Here is a 10,302-nt window from a genome sequence, read left to right as displayed (position 1 = left end):
ACTGTCAAGCCTGTGATCCTGCTGCAAGTAAGTCTTTCCCTGAACCCGCAAATATATGCACTTATGCACCTGACAATAAACCCGAGTTCAACTTTGATGACTGGTCATTGATGGTGATCCATCAGGTAGTTAGTTTCTACTATGCTGCCCTGATGATGTTGTTGTAGGCAGAGAAGAGTTTGGGTATAAAAATGAACAAGGATAATGCGCAGAAGACTAAATGAGGAATTATGAAAAAGATCGAAAACCAGGGAACCTAGTGACCATGTAATGTTGTAATTTTGTATACTATCTGCTCCTGATCTTTGTCACTAATGCCCTCTCTCTCCTAAAGCCACCCTAGACTGTTTCTGTGGGCGACTTGGAATACTGTGGACAATTTTGGTCATCTTGTTACAGGAAAGACTTCATTAAACTGGAAAGTGTGCAAAGAAAATTTACCAGAGTGCTGCAGGACTGGAGAGCCTGTGTTATAGGTGACTTTATGGAGATGTAACAAAACACACTGATGAAGATAGAGCAGTGGATGTCGTGTATATGGATTTCAGTAAGGCATTTGATAAGGTTCCCCATGCAAAGCTCATTCAGAAAGTAAGGAAGCATGGGATCCAAGGAGACTTTGCTTTGTGGATCCAGAATTGGCTTGCCCACAGAAGCTGCATGGAGGACGGTGACCAGTGGTGTTCTTCAGGGATCTGTTCTAGGACCTCTCCTCTTTGTAATTTTTATAAATGACCTAGGTGAGGAAGGAGAAGGGTGGGTTAGTAAGTTTGCTAATGACACAAAGATTGGGGGTGTTGTGGATAGTCTGGAAAGATGTCAGAGGTTACAGCAGGACATCGATAGGATGCAGAATTTGGCTGAGAAGTGAGAAATTGAGTTCAGCCCAGATAAGTGTTAAGTAGCTGATTTCGGAAGGTCTAATTTGCAGACAGAATATAATATTAATGATAAGACTTTTGGCAGTGTGGAGGATCGGAGAGATCTTGAGGTCCGTGTCAATAGGACACTCAAAGCTACTGCGCAGGTTGACAGTGTTCTTTAGAAGGCGTGTGCTGTGTTGGCATTCATCAACCGTAGGATTGAATTCAAGAGATGTGAGGTCATGTTGCAGCTCTTGAACTATATGGGACCTTAATTAGACCCCACTTGGAGTACTGTGTTCAGTTCTGGTCACATCACTACAGAAAGGATGTGAATACTATAGAGAGAGTGCAGAGATTTACAAGGATGTTGCCTGGATTGGGGAGCATGCCTTCTAAGAATAGGTTGCATGAACTTGGCTTTTCTCGTTGGAGCTACGGAGGATGAGAGGTGACCTGATAAAGATATATAAGGTGATGAGAGACATTGCTCATGTGGATAGCCAGTGGCTTTTCCCCAGGGCTGAAATGGCTAACATGAGGGTGCATAGTTTTAAGGTGTTTGGAAGTAGGTACAAGGGGGATGTCAGAGGTAAGTTTTTCACACAGAGAGTGGTGGATGCATGGATTGCACTGTCAGCGATGGTGGTAGAGGTGGATACAATAGGGTCTTTTAAGAGACTCTTAGGTAGGTACATGAAGTTTAGAAAAATAGAGGGCTATGCAGTAGGGAAATATTAGGCAGCTTCTAGAGTAGGTTACATGGTTGGCTGAAGGGCCTGTAATGTGCTGTAAATTTCTATATTCCTATGTTCTATATACAAAATCACAAGGAATCTAGACAGGGTAAACACACATAGTCTTTTTTCCCAGAGAAAGGTAACTAAAATGAGAGGGCACAGGGTTAGGGTGAGAAGTGACAGACTTAAAAACAGCCTGGGGGGCAACTTCTCCTCACAGAGGGTGGTGTGTGTATGGAATGAGCTGCCAGATACAGTAGTTGAGGCAGGTACAATAATATCATTTAAAAAGATACTTAGATAAGTAGGGTTTAGAGAAATATGGGCCAAATGCAGGACTCACTTTACACCACACGCTGTCAGAGCAGTGCTGCCAGGATAATCAAGGACACGACTCACCCACCCAACACACTTTTCGTCCCTCTTCCCTCTGAGAGAAGGCTCAGGATCTTGAAGGCTCGTACGGCCAGATTTGGGAACAGCTTCTTTCCAACTGTGATAAGACTGCTGAACGGATGCTGACCCGGATCTGGGCTGTACCCTCCAAATATCCAGACCTGCCTCTCGGTTTTTTTGCACTACCTTAATTTCCATTTTTCTATTTTCTACTTATGATTTATAATATAAATTTTTAATATTTACTAATTTTTACTATTTTTACTATTTTTAATATTTAATATTTGTAATCCAGGGAGCGGGAAGTGCAGAATCAAATATCGCTGTGATGATTGTACGTTCTAGTATCAATTGTTTGGCGACAATAAAGTATAAAGTAAAGTATAAAGTAAAAGTATAAATAGGTCTAGCTTGGGAGTAGTACCTTTGTAGAATTTTGTAAATAAAATGGCATCTTACGCTTAAGGGGAACTGTAACAACTCCTTTATTCTCCACCAAACACAGAATCTAAAGCACGGTAAAAAATCTTCATGTCATTAAGTCATCACATCAGACCAACCTCTTAAATTGAACCCCAGCTCAATGTCAGTGGTTATGACTAATGCACAGTGTATGTTTCCACCCACTGCATTACCCCACGCCTTCAATCAGCATAGATAGGTGGGCCAAATGGGTGGGGTGATTTCTATGCCATTTTTCTCTGTGACTCTAACCCAAAGCTGAGTCAGCTTGTTGGCTACTTGAAAGTCCTTTGCTAACGCTGGTATCAATAGTTACAGTGCCATCATAGTGACAGAAGAATTAAACTTTATTTAATAGACTACCATTTTATTTCTGGTGGAGAAAAGGAAAGTAAACAGCAAATGCTGAAGCTCTGAGGTAAAACCAGAAAATGCTGGAAACACTCAACAGATCAAGCAGTGTATGGTGAAAGAGAAACAGTTAATGTCTCAGGTCCGAGACTCTTTGTAAGAACAAGGGGGTCTCATATTTCCGGTAGGCATAGAAGTATAGTGTTTCAGCCAGGAGGAGGTTGTATAAGGTTCTTGTTTTCTTTAGAATGCAAAGGTTAAGAAGGGGAAGGATGGGCAGTCAGTGTATATTGCTCACAACATTCTCAGAATTGGTGTCAGACATTGAATCACTGGCACTCAGTGACTTTTTTTTCATTTTGATTTGATGAGACTTTCTTTGGTTTTGAACCATGGGCATTTGGGAGTATACCATCAAGTCATGTTGTTAAGCCTGATTATACTTTTGCATCAAATCTACGCCGTAGGGTGACCTGCACCTCCCCAAAAAGGTAACTCACGTGTCGCGGCGACACAGACCGCAACAACTGTGATTGGTCCGCTTGGTAGCATTGCATTTCCTGTTGCTTTCCTCCGCCATGTCTGTACACTGATGCGAAGTAAATGGTTGGAGACAATGAACCAAATCGTCAAATCTACCTGCCGACATCTGAAAATATTTGAAATGCATTTCCTCGTCCATGTCTCTCACGAAGAAACTCTATGCAGTGGCATAGAAACCCCACCGCCAACTAGCACTTTGGCGGTGAATTGCAGAGTGACGCAGGCACAACAACGTATGCTCACTACGGCGTAGAGCTACGCAGAAGTATAAATCAGGCCTACGGCGTAGCCCATACGCAGTAGTATAAAGCAGGCCTACGGCATAGACCGTACGCAGAAGTATAAAGCAGGCCTACGGCGTAGACCGTACGCAGAAGTATAAAGCAGGCCTACGGCGTAGCCCATACGCAGTAGTATAAAGCAGGCCTACGGCGTAGACCGTACGCAGAAGTATAAAGCAGGCCTACGGCGTAGCCCATACGCAGTAGTATAAAGCAGGCCTACGGCATAGACCGTACGCAGAAGTATAAAGCAGGCCTACGGCGTAGACCGTACGCAGAAGTATAAAGCAGGCCTACGGCGTAGCCCATACGCAGTAGTATAAAGCAGGCCTACGGCGTAGACCGTACGCAGAAGTATAAAGCAGGCCTACGGCGTAGCCCATACGCAGTAGTATAAAGCAGGCCTACGGCGTAGACCGTACGCAGAAGTATAAAGCAGGCTTTAGGGTGGTAGTATTTGGTGGTAATATATGCAGCATCCAGCTGCAATCCAGCAAAGAGATCTCAATGATACATCGGCCAGCCTGTTGTCAAGGAAGCAGTATGAGGTTGATTAGTTTACCTGGGTGGCTGAACTTTGTAAGAAGGCATCGTTGTCTGAAACTCTGGTGCCATTCCAACTGAAGATTTATACTTTGCATGGCAAAAGAAACAAATGTACCACAATTGTCCTTCATGGTTACTTCCAATTGGTTGAAATAAGGCAACCCAGCATTACTTGGCGAAGGAGTTATTTGATCACAGGGGTATCACAGTAGAGGAGAAAATATTTTAGGTATAACTACCATGCAATGTACATACCTGTCAGAGAAATTACACAGAAATTCTGTAGATGCTGGAAATATAGAGTAACACACACAAAACATGAGAGGAAGTCAGCAGGCCAGGCAACATCTATAGAGAGAAATAACGAGCTGACATGTCAGGCCAAGACTCTGCAACAAGAATGAAGTGTTTAGAAGTAATACCAGGTGCACTGGACTCTCATGTTTTCTATTGATGGTACAATAATTTATGACAGTAATCCTTCTTCAGTTTTGTCACCTGGGCCATGAACTAAGAGTGAAGCAACCAAGCTTGCAACAAACAATACTTAGTCTTGTGAGCTTTTATCTGGGGAGAATTAGGTTAGAGAACTCTAGTGAAAAGTTATGCCGCTTGTTATTCGAGTAACATAGGGTGACTTGCTGAATGTTTTCAACGAGGGCTGAAGCTGCTTCTGGCTAGGATGAGATTTACCACACACACAGAATGAATGATCGCCTGCTGTAGAGTTGATCACCTTAAGAGGAAAGTTTCAGCTTACTTTTCTCTCTGAGTTTGCCTGGTCTGTTTTCCCGTCTCATTCAGAAGACCACTGGCTCTGGGTAGGGATGGGAATGTCCAGGCAGTACAGAGTAAGTTGAAGGTGAAGTGGGACCAGCTATAGGATTTACTAATGAGAGGCAAGCCAAACAATATCATTTACTTTCATTCTAACTACGGCAAACAGAATAATTCAGGATAAAATAAGCTATTCCCGGTGAAATGAAATGCATTCTAGTGGTGGCTATAGTGTCAAACCAATTATATTAACCACTTGTTGTGACTGGACAACAAAAAGTGGTGAATGCAGCCCAGTCCATCACAAGAAAAGCCCTCCTCACATTGAGTGCTGCCACATGAAAGCAGAACCCATCATGAAGGACCCCCGCCATCCAGGCTATTCTCTCCATGTTGTTGCCTTTGGCCAGGAGGTTCAGGAGTCTCAGGTCCCATACCAGCAGGTTCAGGAAATTATTAATCTTCGACTATCAGGCTCCTGAGAGTGGATAACTTCACTCATCGCATCACTGGTCACAACCTATGGACTCACTTCCAAGGACTCCGTTTTCAGTATTTATTTATCTGTTTGTTTTGTTAGTTTGTTTATTCTTTGGGTGGTTTTTTGGTAGGCACACAATTTATCTTTCGCACATTGGTTGCTTGTCAATCTTTGAGTGTGGTTTTCCATTGATTCTATTGTACACTCAGTGGCCACTTCATTAGTCACACCTGTACACCTCGTTAATGCAAATATCTATTCAACCAGTCATGTGACACCACAATGCATAAAAGCATGCAGACATGGTCAAGAGGTTCAGTTGTTGTTCGAATCAAACCAACGATCAGAATATGGAAGAAATGTGATCTACCTGACTTTGACTGTGGAATGATTGTTGGTGCCAGAAAGGAGAGGTTTGAGTATCTCAGAAACTGCTGAAACTGTGAAAAACAAAACAAAAACAAAAGTACCCAGTGAATGAGATTATGGTTATGGCTTTATGGGTTAATGAGAGAAGTCAGAAGAGAATAGCCAGACTGGTTCAAGCTGACAGGAAGGCAACAGTAGCTCAAGTAACCACATAATTCTTGGTGTTAATATTTCAGAAACACAGCAGTGTCTCTACTTCCTGAGAAGTCTGTGAAGATTTAGCATGACGTCTAAAACTTTGACAAACTTCTATAGATGTGTGGTAGAGAATACGTTGACTGGCTGCATCACAGCCTGGTATGAAACCCCCAATGCCCCTGAGAAGAAATTCTTACAAAAAGTAGTAAGCATCCATCATGAGTAAAGTACTCTCCACCAATAAGCACATCTACACGAAGTGTTGTTGCAGAAAAGCAGCATCCGTCATCAGGGACACCAACCACCAAGGTCATGCTCTCGTTCACTGCTGCCATCAGAAAGAAGGTACAGGAGCCTTGGGGCTCACAGCACCAGGTTCAGGAACAGTTATTACCCCTCAACCATCAGACTCTTGAACCAAAGGGCATAACTTCACTCAACTTCACTTATCCTCTCACCGAACTGTTCCCATACTTTCAAGGCCTCTTTGGCTCATGTTCTCAATATTTATTGCTTATATATTTATTTTTTAAGACAGTAGCGTATTAGTTAGCGCAATGCTTTATAGCTCCAGCGATCACTGATCGGAGATCAAGGGTTGGCATGGTAGCGTAGCAGTTCAGCTCCACCGCTGTCTGTAAGAAAATTATACCTTCTCCCCATGACCACACGGGTTTCCTCTGGGTATTTCAGTTTCCTGCCACAGTCCAGGGATGTACAGGTTAGTAAATGAATTGGTTACGTGGGTGTAATTGGGAGGCGTGGGCTCATTGGGTCAGAAGGGCCTGTTGCTATGTTATATCTCTAAATAAATAAAATGATATTTTTCTGAAGGCTGCAATCTGCCCTTCTGTACTCAGAGGATGCTTTTACCAAAAATGCAAGGAGGCCAAAGCCAGAAAGATCAGAGAGGGATGGCAAATGAAAGAGACAAGTTCAAAGTTCAAAGTCAAAATTATTATATGTTACTATATGTTACTATATACCATCTTGAGGTTAATTTTTGCAGGCTTTTACAGGAAAATAAAGAAAATTTAAAGTTTAAGAAAAAACTATACAAATGCAAACACTGACAAACAACCAAAGAGCAAAAGAAGACAAATTATGGATAAAAAAATGTATTAAGAAAATGAGCTGTAAAGAGTCCTTAAAAGTAAGTCTGTAGGTCTGTAGGTTGTTGGATTAGATTAGAGTTGAGGTGAGTGATGTTAATCACGCCAGGTCAGGAGCCTAATGTTTATAGTGTAATAACTGCTCCTGAACCTGGTGGTAAGGGACCTCACCTCCTGCCCAATAGTAGTAGCAAGAAGAGGGCATCGCGAGTTTTGTTGGAGACAGATCAGCAGACCAAGGTGTCACGCAGAAAACAGTCCTGTTAGAATGCTGGAAGGGGAGGAGAGATGTGTCTGGTGGTAGCATCACTTTGAAAACAGCAGATGCAAAAAGATTAATCCTTTGAATGTGGAAACTAGGGGCATGGAAAGTTCAGGACAATCTTCCCTATTCCTGGTCTGGACGGAAGGAGGGAGTAGACGTGGAGGAGGTTTAACAGACGCATTTGAGAGGCCTGTCAACTATGGTAGTGAGGAGATTGGTTAATACACCCACCAGCTCTGAAAAAGAATCATCAGAAGAGCTTGCTTTGCTGTTGAAAAGTTAAGTGGAGAAAGTTTCAACTTCAGTCATTGAGATCATAACCGATGTTCTTTTCAATCATTAAATAGACTCACAGCCAAGAAAGCTCACCAATGCTTCTACACTCTGAGAAGTCTTAAAGAAATTATGAAAGAAATTCCGCACATCCCCGTCGATGCTTACCAATTTTAATTAATCCTCAGTGGAAGGTATTCTGTCTGGACAGATAATGGCCTGGAATGACAACTGCTCAGCATGTGACCGCACAAAACTTCAGAGTTGTGGACCAGCTCAGCACATCATGGGAATAAGCCTCTTGTCATGGACTCTGTCTATAGTTCTCACTGCCTCAGTAAAGCAGCCATTTTAATCAAAGACCCCACCCACCCTGGGCTTTCTCTCCTCTCCTCTCTCCCATTGGGCAGAAGATACAGAAGTCTGAAAGCATGTACTGATCAAGTACAGCTTCCATCCTACTAATATCAGAAACTTGAATGGACCTCTTGTATGATTAGATGGATTCTTGACCTCACAAACTACCTCATCATGATCTTGCACTTTATTGTTTACCTGTATATACTTTATTGGTATCTTTTACACCTTATTCTAGCTCTTTGCACTGTGTAATGATATGATCTGTGTAAACTGCATGCAAGACAAGCTTTACACTGTATCTTGGTACATGTGATAATAATTAACTAAGACTAACACCAATATTTGTACATTCAGTGATTGGCAATCCCTTTACTGGAAGCAAACTTGCTGCAAGTCCCTTTCTGTACTGTAAAATTTTACTGCTTACTTCTCTATTAAATTTCTTTTGGCTTCCGTAGTTCCCATATGGTCTATGCATAAACATTTCTGAAATGGGCTCTATGCTGGCGGACGTTGCAAGTGAGGGTTTCACAGCATTTTGCTTTGTGCACTCAAGCATCAGAGCAGGATCTAATGCTCAAGTTATAATGCAATTTACATACTGACATACTTTCAAAATCATAGCTATAGCTTTGGTTTAGACTGCAAAATATTTGGCTGCTTCTCCTTTACAAAAATACATTCCAAATTTGTAATATCAATTTTGCTTGTGACTAAAATGAATAAATCTTATTCTGCCCCTCCTCTTCCCTCATCCTTTCCTTCCCGTAACTCCCATTCTTCCCATTTAGACAATACTTGACCTTTCATCTTTCTCTGGTCCCTTTTCCCCTTCACCCTCATAATCCCTCTGAGCTGATGTTGACCTTGGCACTCACCAATTTATTCCTTGAACCTATTCCCACCATAATTTCCTTCCTGGCCCCCATTTTAGCTGATATTTTTAATATCATGAACCAGGTCCTCTTTCGTTCAAATCTTTCCTTAACACCCTAAAAGTACATACCTGCCTCATCAAAAAGGCAATGGTGGTCTGTTCTTGAAAGCTATTACCTCCTTTACCTCTCTAGTATCTATGAATATATTTTAACCTCTCAAGTTCCCATATGGGTATGGTCTATGAATAAGCATTTATTCCTAAATAATTATATATACATTTATATATTACATTTATTATATGATCTGTTTACTTATTTATTATTATTTGGTTTTTGTATTTGGACAGTTTGACTTTGTTTGCACATTGGTTGTTTGTCAGTATTTGTTTATGTGTAGTTATTCATAGATTCTATTCTGTTTCTTTGTTCTACTGTGAATTCCCACAAAGAAAATGAATCTCAAGGTAGTATGTGGTGACAGATACACACTTTGATATAAATTTACTTTGAAATTTGAACCTTTCAAGTTCAAACACTGTTAAAATATTTTCATCTTACATTCATCACCATTGTATCAAAATATTTCTTCATCAAAATATTTCTGCATAAAAGTATTTCTGCATAATAAAGGAAGAGGCGATTTGTCCTGACTTTGACACAGTTGACTGGACCCTCCTTTTCTACTGTCAATTAGCACATTTAGTTGATTCCATTCTTAAACACTCAATACAGCCAAAAGAGCACTTACTTCTTTTACCATTGCATACTGATGTTGTTATTCCCCTTGGCCTCTTCTATTTCTCCCTAAACAACAATCTTCTGAGGTTTAGCAGTTCGAACTTTCATCTTCTGTTTTCATTGCCATTAAATTTGACACTATCTGCAACTTAATCAGTAAAGGTTTTACTCCAACAGATTTCTTTTAATGGATGCTGAGTAGGAACAAGAGTAGTTTATATTTTGCCAATATATTGTGAATATTTACTTACCTACTGCTTGTTACACCACTAGCGTTTAGGGCAGTGATGAAGATCCTCCATCTCTGGGGGTTCAGGGCTTCCTTCGTCATGTTAGTAGCTTCCTCTCGGTTTTCACTACTGTCAGTCATGAAAGTCCTGGATGGAGACAGACGTCAGGCAGAGCCGTGGTAGTAATGGACTCCATAGTGAGGGGTTTCTGTGGCAACAGGCGAGATTTAAGGATGGTGTGTTGCCTCGCTGGTGCCAGGATCCAGGACGTCACAGACCGATTACAGAGAATCCTCAAGGGTGAAGTGGTGGTGCATGTCGGCACAAATGACGTGGGGAAGAAGGGGAAAGACGTTCTACAGCGTGACTTCAGAGAACTCGGAAGAAGGCTGAAAAGCAGGGCTTCCAGGGTGGTTATCTCCAGTTTGCTTCCAGTTCC

Source organism: Mobula birostris, chromosome 4 (assembly GCF_030028105.1).
Source record: "Mobula birostris isolate sMobBir1 chromosome 4, sMobBir1.hap1, whole genome shotgun sequence".
NCBI lineage: Eukaryota > Metazoa > Chordata > Chondrichthyes > Myliobatiformes > Myliobatidae > Mobula > Mobula birostris.
The sequence above is the reverse complement of the archived record's forward strand: the minus strand, read 5'-3'. Positions refer to the sequence as shown.